Source organism: Amblyomma maculatum, chromosome 1 (assembly GCF_055883805.1).
Source record: "Amblyomma maculatum isolate TAMU_Amacu chromosome 1, ASM5588380v1, whole genome shotgun sequence".
In the NCBI taxonomy this organism is placed as follows: Eukaryota; Metazoa; Arthropoda; class Arachnida; order Ixodida; family Ixodidae; genus Amblyomma; species Amblyomma maculatum.
The window spans coordinates 200,214,745-200,229,817 of record NC_139344.1 but is presented as its reverse complement, the minus strand read 5'-3'; the positions used below and the strand labels follow the sequence as shown (position 1 = coordinate 200,229,817).

At 46.2% G+C, this 15,073-nt stretch overlaps 1 protein-coding gene across 2 annotated transcripts in view; it reads left to right on the top strand.

Annotated features, from left to right (window-relative positions):
* LOC146205354 (nucleolar protein 9) overlaps positions 1–15,073 on the top strand; it is a 56,738-nt gene that overhangs the window by 22,737 nt on the left and 18,928 nt on the right. The window lies entirely within an intron of this gene.

The window sequence follows — 15,073 nt, the reverse complement described above, 5'->3', positions numbered from 1 at the left end:
GCCATGCTTGCGTGCAGGTGGTTGTAGCTACACAGGTGTAAGCTCATGAAGCGTAGATAATTGCAATATAACATCTACGTTTAAGCATGACAGTAATGGGAAGTACCGTAAAAGCCTGAATATAATACGAGCTTTTTTTCGAAATTCTGTAGCGTCAAATTTCTACCTCGTATTATATATGGATGCAAACAATTTTCGGTTCAAATTCGCAGTTCCGGTTTCGTTATTGCTCAGCACTATCGTCATCAATACTCTTTTTATTGTAGATTGCGTCACCTAGTGGTGGAATCGGTAGCCTTCATTTTTTGTTTGTTGTTGCTCCACCATTTTGATCACTTTGACTTGTGGAAGCGAACGCATTGAAAGAATGGAAGAATTTCCCACGATGTCAGGAGTGCGAAGACAGTATTCAGCTGCCTTTAAGGGGAGATGCTACTCGAAGACACTTTTTCTTTAATATTTGACTTAGAGATATGAAAACCCGGCTATTAATTCAGTTTTTTATGCTGATTTCAAATCTGCAATTAGTTTTATTCTAAGGTGCATAGTTTTCTTTCTGTTCAGTGACAATGTGCAAAATACCCACCCTTTTGCCCCCCCTTTCTGTCGTACTAAACTTCCATGAACATACATCATTGATGGCTCATTTTGATCCATATGAACTGTAGAGTGCCAAAACGAATAATAATGTACAGTTGAATCCCGCTATAACGAAATTCACGGTGCACGAAAAAAAATTCGTTCTCGCGGAACTTCGTTATCGCAAAAATTTGACGTGAAACGCAGAAAGAATTGCCCAAGCAGCAGCAAAGGCGTTTAATGCCAAAAATCTGTAAGCTTGGTTTGCTTACGCTTCACGGCGAGCAACGCCGTCACGCGATTTTCGCACTCGGTCAGCAAACCCATTGCAACATCGTCGTCTCGGACAGCAACGAAATTCCTGATGGCATCAAAAGCTTCCATCACCTGTACGGCGGTTGCCGCAGCCGGCGCTTCCTGTACGTCGTCGTCTTCTTCATCGGAAGAGTCCTTATCATTCCGGGCAGCTTTTATGATCTGCTCATCACTCACATCTTCGTGAACAACAACACAAGCGTCAGCGCCGATGTATTCGTCGAGCTCGAGATTAGGCGGCACGGTTCCTATTTCTCCCAGCGTTTTCCAGGCGGCCGCGATCCCCGGAGCCGGTGACGCCTCTTCGTCGTCGTCTGTAACGCCTGGTGTTAGGCCAGCAGAGTGTACGGGTCGACCTTCGGCAAATCCGGCGTGCCTGAAACAGTTCACAATTACTGAGCGCCCCAGTGTGCTCCAGGCAGCAGACATAATCTGCAGTGCCACGTACAAGTCCACCTTCGTGTCTCGGCCGGTTTCAGTGTTAAAAAGCAGCCGCTGAATTAACCTCCCGCGGTAAGCGCGCTTCAGGCTAAGAATCACGCCCTGATCGAGAGGCTGTAAGACAGACGTGCAATTGGGAGGGAAAAACCTCAGCTCCGTGTTAGTGAGCTTGACTTCGTCGGAGTGATGCGCTGAACAATTGTCCAAAAGCAAGCAAACTTTACGGCCCTGCCGCTTCATGTCGCGGTCGAATGCCATCATCCACTCGGTGAAAATAGCGCGGGTCATCCATGACTTGTTGTTCGCCTTGTACTGCACAGGTAGGCTACGAGTTCCCTTAAAACAGCGCGGCTTGGCACTTTTGCCTATGACTAACGGCGGACGCTTGTCCGAGCCATCCATGTTTGTGCAAAGCAGCACTGTGATGCGTTTTTTGCTGTGTTTGCCGCCGTGACAGCGCTGCCCCTTGAAGTCGAGCGTCCTAGCCGGCAACATCTCGTAGAATAGCCCGGTCTCGTCGGCGTTGTAAATGTCTGCAGGCGCGAAGTTGCTTAAAATTCCATGTTACTCGCCTTCCAAGCAGCTGCTCCGTCCACGTCTGCTGACATTGACTCGCCGCACAACACTTTTCCAACGATGTTATGGCGGGCCTTGAAACGGTTTAGCCAGCCAATGCTGGCTTTAAAATCATCAATGCCAAGTAGGCATGCATAGTTCAAGGCTTTCTGCTGGACGATGCTTCCGGACAGGGGGACGTTGCTGGCTCGTGCTTCCACAAACCACGCATGCACTGCTTTGTCCAACTCTTCATGGAGGGGCCGCGTCACCTTTTTGTGCTTCGAGGATGTGCCTGAAGCAAGTGCCATTCTCACGCTGTCCTTATTGCCTAGAATCGTTGACAGCGAACTTGCAGGAATTCCGAAGTCTTCAGCAATTGCCGCTTTCTTCCTTCCGCTTTCTGCTTGGGCGATTATTTGAGCTTTTTGCTCAAGGGAAAGAGTTTTGCGTTTTTTCACTTGCGTTGCCATCGTGTCCTGCGGATGAAAACTCGTCGTTGTCGAAGAGAAAGGCAGCGAGTGAACAACGCGACCACGACACAAAGCCAAAATGGCGGAACTGCAATCACGTGATTTCATGCTTAATGTGGCTTTGGATTTGACTTGGACTTCTCGCCAATAAAACTAGTTTCAGTTTCGATTTTGAACGCGAAAATTTCGTTGAAGCGGAAACGCTCTGCAAAAATGGTTCGTTGTGCAGAGAAATTTAGGCCATTAATTCTTATAGGATACTCGCGGGGAATAAAAAATTATTCGTTGTCGCGGAAATTTCGTTGTGGCGGTATTCGTTGTGGCGGGATTCAACTGTACATATAAAATATGCTAATGACGTGAAAAATTTGAATCTGGCAAGTCTACATATTCAAGACACCACCATGTGGTAATTATTTTGTTTTCTTGTAAATAATTGATAAGTATTTATTCTTGAAAGAGATAACGGCACTCCTCATACCTCAGAGCAAATGTGTGCAAAATTTCATTCAGATATGAGCATCAGAAGTACCAAAAACAAGAAGGGCAAACTGAAAATTGCTCAAAATTGCATTTTGAGAAAAATGCATTTGAAGTTAAAATTACATGTTTATTTAAAAAAGAGGGCTTCAGTTCCTATAAGGAACAAAAGAAGAAAACTGTCCATAAAGCAGCTACTGGCACTAAAACTTCCTGCAGCATATGTTGCTCCCTCACGACCCTTGCGAGTGGACTTCGACACTTGCTTTTTTTTTTTCTTCAGTGTGCGGCGATTTGCTCTTGCTTCCACAGTCAGCTTCAAGTACATGTGTTCCTGCTTTATTTCTCCGGATGTGCCAAGCTGTGATGCACTGGCTTGTGGAGTCCAATAATTGAGGAAAATCACACTAGCTGCTCGTATCCAATTCCTATAGAATGGGCTGCTACAGCAGCTTTGACGTTGACGACGAAGCTTTAATGCGAGCTCCCGCTGTCATAATCTCGGCTTGCGTCCCTGCACGCCGCAATTTGCTGCGATGAGTATGTTGTGGAAAGGACACTTTGCGGGCAGGTAGAGTTCTCACAGAGTAGTTCAAGGAACGAAGCGAGTCTACGCTTCGTGGCCGGTTTCCGGACACGGGAAGTCCTGAACGCTGGCAAGTTGGGCAAATCGCGCTGCTCGCAAGAACTTTCAGCGTTGTCAAATCAGTAATGACAGATGACGCCTCATCGCAGGCTCTTTACTCACCTTAGAAATACCTAATTTTTTTTTTTTCCGAGGCACTCGCATACTCTAACGCCGCTTCAAATTCCCCGGAGGCATCCTTCAGCGTCGGTTCGCTAGGCCTAACTGCTGGGGTCGAGTTTTTACTGGACAAGCCTTTGCCTTCGATTTTCGTCGACATCCTCTATATTTGTGAACACAACGGTATTTCACTCCTCGATGACTGCGCTGGTTCGATTGTGCTTCATCCATGACGAAGATAAAGTTGCGACTGATGGTCACTCTGAAACGCACCTCGACGTAGCATGGAGCCAGCAAGTGGACTTCGCCACATGCATACGCGCGGCGGCCAATGGCGATGCCAGATTCGTACCACGTGATTTAAAAACCAGTCTCAGCGCTCGAAAAACGCGGTATAGGCATGCTTTTTTTTATTATTGCTTGCGTTTTAGGCGCCGGGCAACTGTGGTGATTGGGAGAATGCGGCTTGGCTGATCTCCTCACGCGATCCGAAACGGCGATCAACTGCGCTATGCCGACTGCGGGACGCTCGAAGGTAGCATACTTTCGGTCATTTAACCGCCACCGTGTGCTCATTAAATGTAATTTCGGCCCATTTCTTGTTTACACTCAGCTTTGATTTTTATTTTCATGAAGGTAGAGATACAGTCGAACCCGGATATATCGAAGTCGAAGGGGATCGCGAAATGGTTCGATATATCGATAATTCGATATACAGAAATCGGCTTGTGACGGTACTTACAATGCGAAAAAACGATACCGTATTTGTCGCGTAATCAACCCACTCGCATAATGAACCCACCCTCCACTTTTGCACCCGAGAATTTAAAAAAAAAAAAAAAATGCGTTAAGGCCAGCTCGCTCACGTGCTCACACATGCTCGCTCACATGATTGAGCAATCTCAGCGATGAGCGGCAGCGACAGAGCGAAAAATTTTAAACTTGTTGGAACTGCGTTCCTCTCGCCGCTCGAGCCACCGCGGCAGCTCAAAACAAGGTTTGTGTTGCCGCGGCAGAAATCGCGAGCGTTTTTGCTCGCATGTCGATGGCGCGCATCACTCTGTTTCGGTGGTCTCATCAACAGCTCATTTCTTGGCAGCGTGCCAAGATGCTGCGCAGCGATAACGTCCGGGCGCGTTTATCTTTTGATAGCTCCTGCGGTGGCGGGGAGCGAACTTGGCAGCTGTGATGGCTTGATTGCACAGGCCACCCCGCGCTTAGGGCGGGCGTCATGATCGCAGCAGCTGACCGCATGCTTTCGTCGATTCATACATTGCAGGATAAACGACTCCTGCAAAAAAAAAATCTGCCGCCGCTTAACGTCCGAACAGCACGATAAGAAAGGATAACTCTCAAAAAAAAAAAAAAAAAAAAAGAACGGAGAGCTGCCGTTTCTTAGCGTCCGCAGGCGCCATAGCCACGTCAGCCGCCGCGCACAGAGGCGCAGAGAGCTCGCAACACACGCTGGAGAAAGCGCCCGACGTCTGTCTGAAAACGGGCTTAGCTGGCTTGGCGCATGTGTAGCGCGTGCTGAAGGAGAGAGATAGCTCCGCAAAAGAATGGGCACACCCACGCACATGGCTTGCAAATGTCATACGTTGGCACGCGGGAAACGATAACTGCAGATGCGTGCGCGTTTGGGGAATGGGCGCGGCGCTGCCCAGACCAGCCGTCGCCGAACTGTTCCTTCTCATTCCTTCCGCGCATGGCTTGAAAACGGCACGTGGCAAACGGCCAAAGTGTGATGCGATCGTCTTTGGGAAATGCACACTTTTCAGTGCGTGGTGCGGAGTTTGTGAACGGCCGGTGAAATTAAGTTCGATATATGACGCGGCTTTCCTATACTTTTACATGGGATTTTCAAGGGGATATTCCGTGAGTTCGATATAACCAAAATTCGATATATCCGGGTTCGAATGTACTATTCTTGACAAAACAAGTAAAAACAAAAAAATCGGTCATTTTCGAAAAAACCCGCGTTTTTCGACCTGCATCTCCTTTTGAAAGGAAGGTTATCCTCGCTGCCGAGGCCGTCTGGAATTGTGCGGCTGGGCGGCAGCTCGGCGTCACTGAGGTCAGCTTGCGGGGCTGGAGAAAACAGAAAGAAGCCTGATTTGCGTGCAGCGGCAAGAGGAGTTTTAGGGGACGAAAGAACAGAGTGTTTCCCGAAATTGAGCAGGATCTCGCTGCCTTCGTTCAAGAACAGCGTGCAGCACACCTGGCAGTAAGCATCGAGCTGCTCCAAGCTAAAGCGAGGGAGATTGCCGTGGATAAAGGCATTCCGCGGAGTGACCTTAAAGCAAGCAAAACTTGAGTGTGTCGTTTTATGCGTTGAGCAGGGTTTTCATCGTCATTTCGGGAGGGATGATGTCCCTGTTACAGCCGCTACACGTTTGTATTAACAAACCACTTAAGGATGCTGTTAAGCGGTGTTACCAGGAGTGGCTGAGGTTGAGAGACTCCGAAGTAACTGCTTCCGGGCGACTGAAGTGGGCCTCTCCAGCGATCATTTGTGGCTGGGTCGCGGATGCTTGGGCCAGCATTTTTGAGCAGCTTGTTTCCCGCTCTCTTAAGAAATGCAGCATCTCCAATGCACTCGACGGGACGGAAGACGACTTCTTATGGGAGGATATGACTGACAAAGGATTTTGAAAGTATAGATGACCTACCATGAAATAAAGAGCGTGAAATGCTGTGAAAATAAAGGCTTTCGAAAAATTTCCCTCGCTCGCATTATACGCGGGTGAAAACATTTTTTTTCTCCGATTTGATATCCCCAAATTGCACCTCGTATTATACGCGGGTCCATATTGTATTCGGGTTTTTACGGTAAGTGTGAGCAACCCAAGATAAAAGTACTATCACCTGGTTACCTTCATTTCATTACTGCCCTTTTTGACTGAAGCAAGATTTAATAGGAGAGCTATTATGTCGCAGATTCCTGAGAAAAACTGTGACACCTTACAGTGTGTCAGAAGCTTTATAGCGCAGGTGGTCAACACTTAAAAACTGCCAGCGTGGGAAGGTATTGGTCTTTGTGTGGACAAGATACTATTCAATTTTTAATGAGAGGCAGTTGTTAGCTGATGTGCTCAGTTGCTTTAAATACATACCTAATAGCATGCATAAAAAATCGAAAAACATATTTAAAAAGTAAGATTGCAAGTTATCTGCAACGCAGGAGTGTTTGGTGGGAGGGGGTGGGGTGCAGCCGGCTGGCTTCACTGCATTGCATGGCTCCCGTACAGTGTCCGCCATCTCCATCGTTATTGACAAATTAAGCTGATGAGAGGCCAGCTAAGGGCATAGCTAAATGCAGTCCAGTTCTATATTGCCTTGCAAGAGAAAATGTGATAACTGGATCGCCGGAGACCCCTTTAAAGGCACTCAATAATTTTTAGAGTACCGCGAAGGTCCCATCACGTGCTGGCAGCCATGACCGGCGCGGCCATGAAGCTTCCACCTGCTCTAGGCGTGCCTCTGGCATGGCTATAGACCTTTTCACGACCCTGAGTGAAACCGGTTTGACTGGGCTGTGAAGCAGGTGTTGGGGTAGAATCTGCGGCTTTTTCCTTTGTTATGAGCACAGCCCAGTCTCCAATATGGCAGCGCCCAATGGCCAATTTTGAAAAGGTCTATAGTATTCATGTCAAATGCAGAGGACATTTTGAAAGCAGCATGGGCATTTGCCTGTGCATTGCTTTGAAGAGTACCGCAGCTACTTTAGAAACAGTAGAATTTGCGAACTGTGAACAGTAAGCTTGTATGAAAGGCTGAGCAGCGGTCTGCATGCAGATGATTCCAGTCCTGCCAAAGAGCTATATCGATTAATCCGACACCTTGCTACCCAGTTGGGATTTTCGTGGTATTGTAATCACTTGGACATTCTTGCCTTTCTCGATCACCACCGTAAATGATCACATTGAGTGATTATCTTTATGGCGATGCAGATGCCAACTGTACGTCGTCGCACTTGCGCGCGCATACTTTGACGCAAGCTCACTCGGGCTTGTTTGTTAAATGTCTATTGGCGCAATCAAAATCATTAATCATTATCATTCATCTCTAAGCATTGTTACTCGTTTCCACTCTGTTGCGGTCATTCAAGTCATTTGACTTATTGGTCGTTTCATAGCCACGATGGTCATCCGTAATCATAATTATTATCACTCATCGCTAAGTTTTACTCATGTCCAGTCAGTTGCGACCATTCAAGTTATCGTTTTGCATATTGGTCGTTTTGTAGTCATGACAAGTCATTTCTAATCACTGTAGTCATTACCACTCATCTCAAGGCATTTTTACTCGTTTCCAGCCTGTTGCGGTCATTACAAGTTGCAGTTTGACAAACTAGTCCATACAAGTCATTATTAATCTTTATTATTAGTCATTAGCATTAGTCATTAGCTACATCAATGTCTGTTTATAACTTTCATTCATTACCTATCACCATCAATCGTTTTCATTCTTAACCTCCTCCTCACACATTGTTCTCCGATATGCTCTAAGTTAATAGTATATGGCTCAGCCGGGCCATCCTACCTAAAACGGCTAGATCCAGTTCATAGTCTTGGTTTACGGTTCTCCAATAGCCAATCTCTATGTGGAAACGAATGAACCTGCCTTGGAAGATTGAATAACTGCACTAACTTGCACATACCTCTTCAAAATCTATTCTGTGCCTAAACATGTCTGTTACTCTATTGTCACAAAATGTCCTTCCCAAATATTTTCAACGAGCCTCAAGCAATTAAGCTGTTGCTCTCGCGCTTCGAAGAAAAATGCCGAGATCTGGATGCACTGAATGAAACTAAATATATTGCGCCAAGGCACAAACCACTTCCATAGTGGTATACTCTCCTCACACTAACACAATTTCAAAACATGCACACTCCACATGAGCACATACTGCAAGAATTCCTGACACTGAAAGAAAAATATACGAATTACATTGCATTTTACAGAGATTGTTCAAAAACGAGTGACTGCGTTGGAAGTGCAATAGTACAAGACGAAACACAAGCAATAACAAGACTACCTCATTATGCATCAGTCTTCACTGGAGAGCGTTACACTGTTTGTCCTGCTGGGGCGAAAATAAGAAATCAGAACATCAAAAATAGCATTATTTACACTGATTCTTTAAGCGTCCTCACTGCATTAAACTCTAAAAATGCAGGTGAGCCGCTGGTTGGCAGCATAATACACAACAGTTAAAAATCACATCACAAAAACATTATATAAAATTCTACTGGGTTCTCAGTCATGTTCAGATAAGGGGCAATGAGAGAGCCGATGTGTGTGCTGCACAAGCAAGAACCATGAAAATAAAACGCATGAATTTGCCACACAAGGACTGCGTAAAGTTAGTGCGCAGTGAACTAAAAGCCAGCTGGCAAGCTGCTTGGGAACATGAAGCAAACAACAAGCTACATTATATAAAACCAATTGTAGGAGAATAGAAATCATGCCGATATCGGGAATGATTTTTTTGAAGTTATTTTATATCGTCTACGCGTAGGACATACTCATATCACACATAATTTCTTTTTAACAAAGGCAAATCAAACCAGTGTGTGAAATATGTGGTGACGAACTCGCCGTCAGTCATATTTTAATCTCAGGCCCGCAACTTGAGGATCTTAGGAAAAGATATTTTACTGTATTTTATTATGAGCACATTCCATTTCATCCTGCATTGCTTTTAGGTGAACAATCATTCGTCAATTTTTCTCTTTGTACATTTCTTAAAAAAGCTAATGTTTTAAACCAAATATGAGTACCATAACTGTAGGCATTTCACATAGTCATCTAACCTTGTGTTTGGTGCATTATAGCCAGTGTTGCTTATGCGCTTTTTAAAAAATCCCATATAACTAACTATCCTCCTCACACGTTTGCGAGCGACACATAAGCACACGGATGCTACACAGAAATCACGCGCACACATTTCCGCTAAACGAGCTAGCTTAGAAAGGCTTTCATCTTGAAAATATTTCGGACTCATGTGTTGCAGCTGAAGGTGCTGTAGCCCGGCATTCTGCCGCTAAATGCTTCTTACAAGAAAAAAAAAAACGAGTAACAATACCCAGACGCGAAATACAGCAACCTCCGCACATGCACTGCAGTGAAAGTCGTCCACGCTCTGACTGTTTGGAAGCTTGATGGTGAAAGTGGGTCGCGACGCACCACGTGACTCATGCTGACCAGTCAATGGTGCAGCAGCGCGAGGAAAAGAATTGCAGTACTTTGAAAATTATCGAGTGGCTCTAAACCCCTGCACACATGCACACTGCCCAGCGGTGCTGTTGACAGGGGCGCCTTCAGCACATCGCACGGCGTCTGCTTGCCAGCGCAGCGTGAAAGTTCACGCAGTGCTTGATATGCACATTTTCAGATGTCATTACTATTCTTTATACTTTACTGAAATGTGCTGCAGGATTTGTATGTTTTACAAAAACGCTATTGAATTTGGCATGCACTAGTGTGAATGTCACCCGAGTTTAGGGACGTCCTAAGCCAGCCAAGCATTTTGAGAGTTCTTGTTAATGGGAATGCAGGGGATGACACTTGGATTTTCTTTTTTTTTTCTAGGACAGAAGCTTACTTCTAAACTAGTCTATGCTCTCTCTTACCGTAGTTCGTGACAGGCTAGTTAGGATGGTTCAGCTGCCTCTTTTCTGTTGAAACAGAAGGGCTTTAATAGAAATGTGCCTAAAAGTAGTAGACTGTTTTTGTCATCATTTAGTGACTGTTAATAGTAGGTGCTGAGATCAGTGTTTGGAATGAGCGTAGATTTATGTGGCATTTAACATGCGTGCCGGTTCTATTACACAGGGCTCGGGACTTGAGTCCTTTTAAGGCGAAAGCCTTTCTAGGCTCATGAAACGAAATCCCGTGCGCAAGAGTTGTGCGCGTGATCTCTGCACGAAGTCTGTCATGCTCCGCAAGATGTTTTCTTGTCTAGCGTTCCTGTCATCTGCAATCCCACATATGAATGTGCGCCAAAGAACGCCACGTGACAGGAGCAATGGTTTACCGTCCAGGCACACTTGCCTGAGAAAGTGTGACAGATACTGCGCCTTTCCTTTCCTGCACACCAATTATAATTATATGTAGTACTGCAACGAACACCGATAAGAGGCAGACGATGAGAGACAAATGATAAGAGAGGAAGGGTAGGCGTTCACCATTCTCCTCTTAAGAGAAATCATAGAGACCCTTTAATTTTTATTGTTACTTTTTTTTTCACTCATTCCGTAAAAAAAAATTCTTGTTAAGCGCAGGATTTTACCTTTTTGCATAACTTCAGTATAGCAGGATGTGTGGTATCATGCAGTTCTCACTGTTTGCTCATTATCATCCTGAAGTCGCACTGAATGAGATGCTAGAAACCCAGTGCTATTCTTCAGTTCTTCATTGTATGCAGTCCCTCTTAAATTTTTGGTCTGGCTTGACGAAATGTTTGGAAACAGTGCCCACTACATTGCTTTTAAAGATGGTCACGCTCTAACCAAATTCCTTCTAATATAGTTAAAATAGGGCAGTGCACTACCGCACGGTGCTGCTTAAGGTAATGAAAGGTACTCAAGTGCAATGGAGGATCACGGTCACATTTAGGCAAAACTGCACTTCTGAAGCGACGCTTCAACATGCAGTTGAACTCAGGTGAAATCCACAGGATGAATTTTGTTCGCATTTGAGAAGTTCGATCTTTTCACGAATATTTGCAGTTGCACCTAAATGACCTGCCGACAAATGGAAAAGAAATGGCTGAGCTAAGAGCGCTGTCGCTAATTCTGTTGAACTAAATATTACAACAAGTACATCATAGTGTGAGCTTTATGTTCTAATTCCAGCTTTTAGTTCATCAGCTGCTCTCCTGGATAAGCTGCTTTATGGCGAGCATCTCTATGTGAACTCAGGGTAAGGGTCTTTGAGAAAAGAGGCAAGGTGGGGCGAGCACGCCATACTAGATTTATACATTTACAGTAGCTGAAATAAACGTTTTAGCTCCTATACACGATTTTACAAAGGAGTGAAGGGTGCTGCCATATTGGGGAGCTGGGCTGCTCTCATAGCACAGGAAAATGTTGACGACTTCCCCCCTTAACAGCCCAGTCAAACCGATTTCTCCAAGGGTCGTAAAATGGTGTATAAAGGCACACTTGTTAAAACTCAACACACCACAGAAGTTCCCTGCAGAGGTTCGCCACACTAATGTTATATGTGACATGAGCCAACTTAGAAAACTTATTTCTCACATGAAAACTGTACAGCCAGTATTGCAGCCAGGTGAAAAGCGTCACCGTTAAACCATTTATGGCAAGAAATGTCTGTTCAGCTTCCCACAGCTAAGGGCAGATGCATTTCTGACTAGCGCGCTGTCGAGCAAAACCATCGCCATAGTGTTATGATGTTCGTGAATAAACATTATTACAAAAACAAACGGCAATACTAACAAATGTTTAAACTTGTCGGGCATTCAATAAAACTGTGGTACGCACTAAAGCAGTGCATTGCGAATAGTTGTGGCAGATATCATCAGTAATAGAAATAGGGTCAGTTGCCAAACTGAGAGCTGTTTTGCGGCGTTGCAGCTACTCGTTGCTTTGAGTGGCGCTGCAGTTGTACAGTGAAACCTCGTTATAACGAACAGTTAAAAAATTGGAAAATAGTTTGCTGTATCCATAATTCATAGCATAAAATTTTGTAGAAAATACATGCAAGAGCAGCAAAATTCAATCAGAAAAGGTACACTAACTTGGAGGGTGCTAACTTGGGTCATGTTCATTTATTTACGTGCAAAGAACTGCATTATCACGGCTTGCTATTTTTGTGTGGATCGCGTTTCGTATCACACCCTGTTCTACAGTTTACTAACACTCAAGGGCAAACCCACTGCCCTCAATAACACTACAGTGGCGGCATAGTAAATCCAATGCAGCAAGTGCTTCTTGTGAAGTCGGAATGTTTTCATCGTCTGCAAGGTCAGCCTGAGTTTCGTCTGCGGGATGTTCAAAATCTCCCGCAGCGATTTCAGCGTCCGTCAGTACAGCCAGGGTCGCTGCGATGTCGTCGCCACCTACAAAGTCTTCTACAGTCATTGTTGCGGGCATATCACCAACAAGACGCGAAAAATTGTTCCAGGCCTCATCGAGCTCGCGGAGCTCTGCTTCTGCTTCGTCGGGATCGTCCCCGTCGTCACTTGATGCACGGACCTCTGCTGGAACAAAACCTGCGTGCCGAAAGCAGTTGGCAATCGTTTCGCCTTTCATGCTGTCCTATACCACTTTAATGCTCCCAGTAGGTCGATCTTCAAGTCCGGCTTCGTACGAAGCTTCACGAGAAGAGCGTCAGTCTCCTCTTGTAAACTGTCTTGAAGGCTCTGATTTTATCTCGAGCTTGGTCTTTAATGTCAGTGCTGCTCTATTTTTTTATGTTCACCGCCATCACAGCACTATGCACACCCACGCATCACACTCGATACGATCACCGGCGCAGCCTCCACCGAACGCACACTACGACGGCCACGCCGCGATGCTGCTGCGAACACTAAAACGCAAAAGACTCAATAAGGCAAAAGCAACATTCGATCGTGCCACTGCCGCCGTTACTGAAGTTGCGCAGTCAGCGCCTGCGAGGTAGTCCTAAACGTTTGCTGCGCCGCACAACACACTTGTAGTGCAACGAAGCCTACCTCCTGCTATTAAAATGAGATAGTGCTTTGCGTCGCGAAGTTCGTTATATCCGTTTTATGCCGAACCGCGCTCGCTATGGGAAGTTAAAAATACGTGTGTTTGACAAAAATATTTCGGAAGAGTTCGATATATTCAATAATTCGTTATATTCGTGTTCGTTATATCGAGGTTTGACTGTACCAGGCTGGTCCGATCGGTGGTTGGACTCGTACAGCACGTGCAGCATATGGAGTGCAGTGTACTCGTGATGCGGTTGCTGCACTGATTGTTGTTTATGCTCTCTGTGCTTTCAAGCGGAATTGAAGGTGCTATAAATACCATGCCAACGTGCTGCGTTTCAGACTGCGCGAGTGGTTACAGGAGCAACAAGACTGCGAGGCATTTGCTCTCGGCTCCACATGACGCGGGCCTCCGTGTAATATGGGATCACGTGATTTCAGTGTTGACAGGAAGCTTTCTGTGAAGTATTGTCTCCAACACACGTAGCAAACAGAAGAACAACCGAGCTGCCCTTTCTAATGAAGCGAAACTCGAGAGAGACGAGGACGACGCTCAGCCATGCGCCAAGACATTCGGCCACTTGGTGGCGCTAGAAGATGGGCAGCGGTGTGGCATTGCCCCCCATTCCAAGAGGCATCGACCCGATGCCGCAAAGCGGGGCAAGTTATACGGGAGTCTCTGGCTCTGGTTCGGACCCTAAAATGGTTTAACGATTGTAATATGGCTTCATTCTGGCGACGTGAAATATTTCAGACTTCGCGTGCCGAGAGGAGCGGACTGCGCCTTGGCGTAGCACCTCTTAGCTCACCGCGCTGAGGTGGTGGAGCACCTCGTAGGTTCCAAAGTAACGGCGCTGAAGCTTTTCAGAGCGCCCTCGCAACTGTATTGTGCTCCACACCCAGACTTGATCGCCAGGTGTGTAAGTCACCTCTCGGTGCCGCAGGTTGTAGCGCTGGGCATCGTGTACTTGTTGGTGTCGAATTTGCTGTTGGGCAGGTTGGCGTGCGCCTTCTGCGTCACGAATAAATTGCTCAGTCCCCACGACAGTGGAGGGAGCAGAATCCGGAAGAAGCATGGCATCCAGCATAGTCAAAGGTTTGCGTCCATGGACCAAATGAAATGGAGTGAAGCGTGTAGTTTCCTGGAACGCAGTATTGTATGCGAATGCGATATACGGCAGAATTCGGTCCCAGTTCCCATGATCGTCGTCTACATACATAGAAATCATATCGGCAATTATCTTGTTAAGCCGCTCAGTTAGTCCATTAGTTTGAGGATGATAGGCAGTTGTCTTGCGGTGGGTGGTGCCACTAGTCAAAGGACCTCGCTCGTGAGTGCCGACGTAAACTAGGTTCCCCTGTCAGTTAAGACGACTGTAGGGGCACCGTGACGGAGTACAATGTTGTGAATGAAGAAGTGCGCAACTTTCTCTGCGGTACCTCGGGGAATGGCCTTGGTCTCACAGTAGCGGCTGAGGTAGTCAGTGGCAACCACTATATACCTGTTACCCATGGAGGACTTGGGGAATGGGCCCAGTAAGTCCATGCCGACCTGTTGAAATGGGAATTTCGGGGGATCGATAGGCTGCAGGAGCCCAGCTGGCTTAATGGGTGGCGTCTTCTGCCGCTGGCACTCACATGAAGTACGGACGTAGCGGTGCACAACGGCCGCTATCCTGGACCAGTAGTAATTTCGGCGTATCCGTGCCAATGTGCAAGAAAAACCGAGCTGGCCGGAAGAAAGGTCGTCAAGGCACGCACGAAGAACTTCGTCATGAAGCGTGG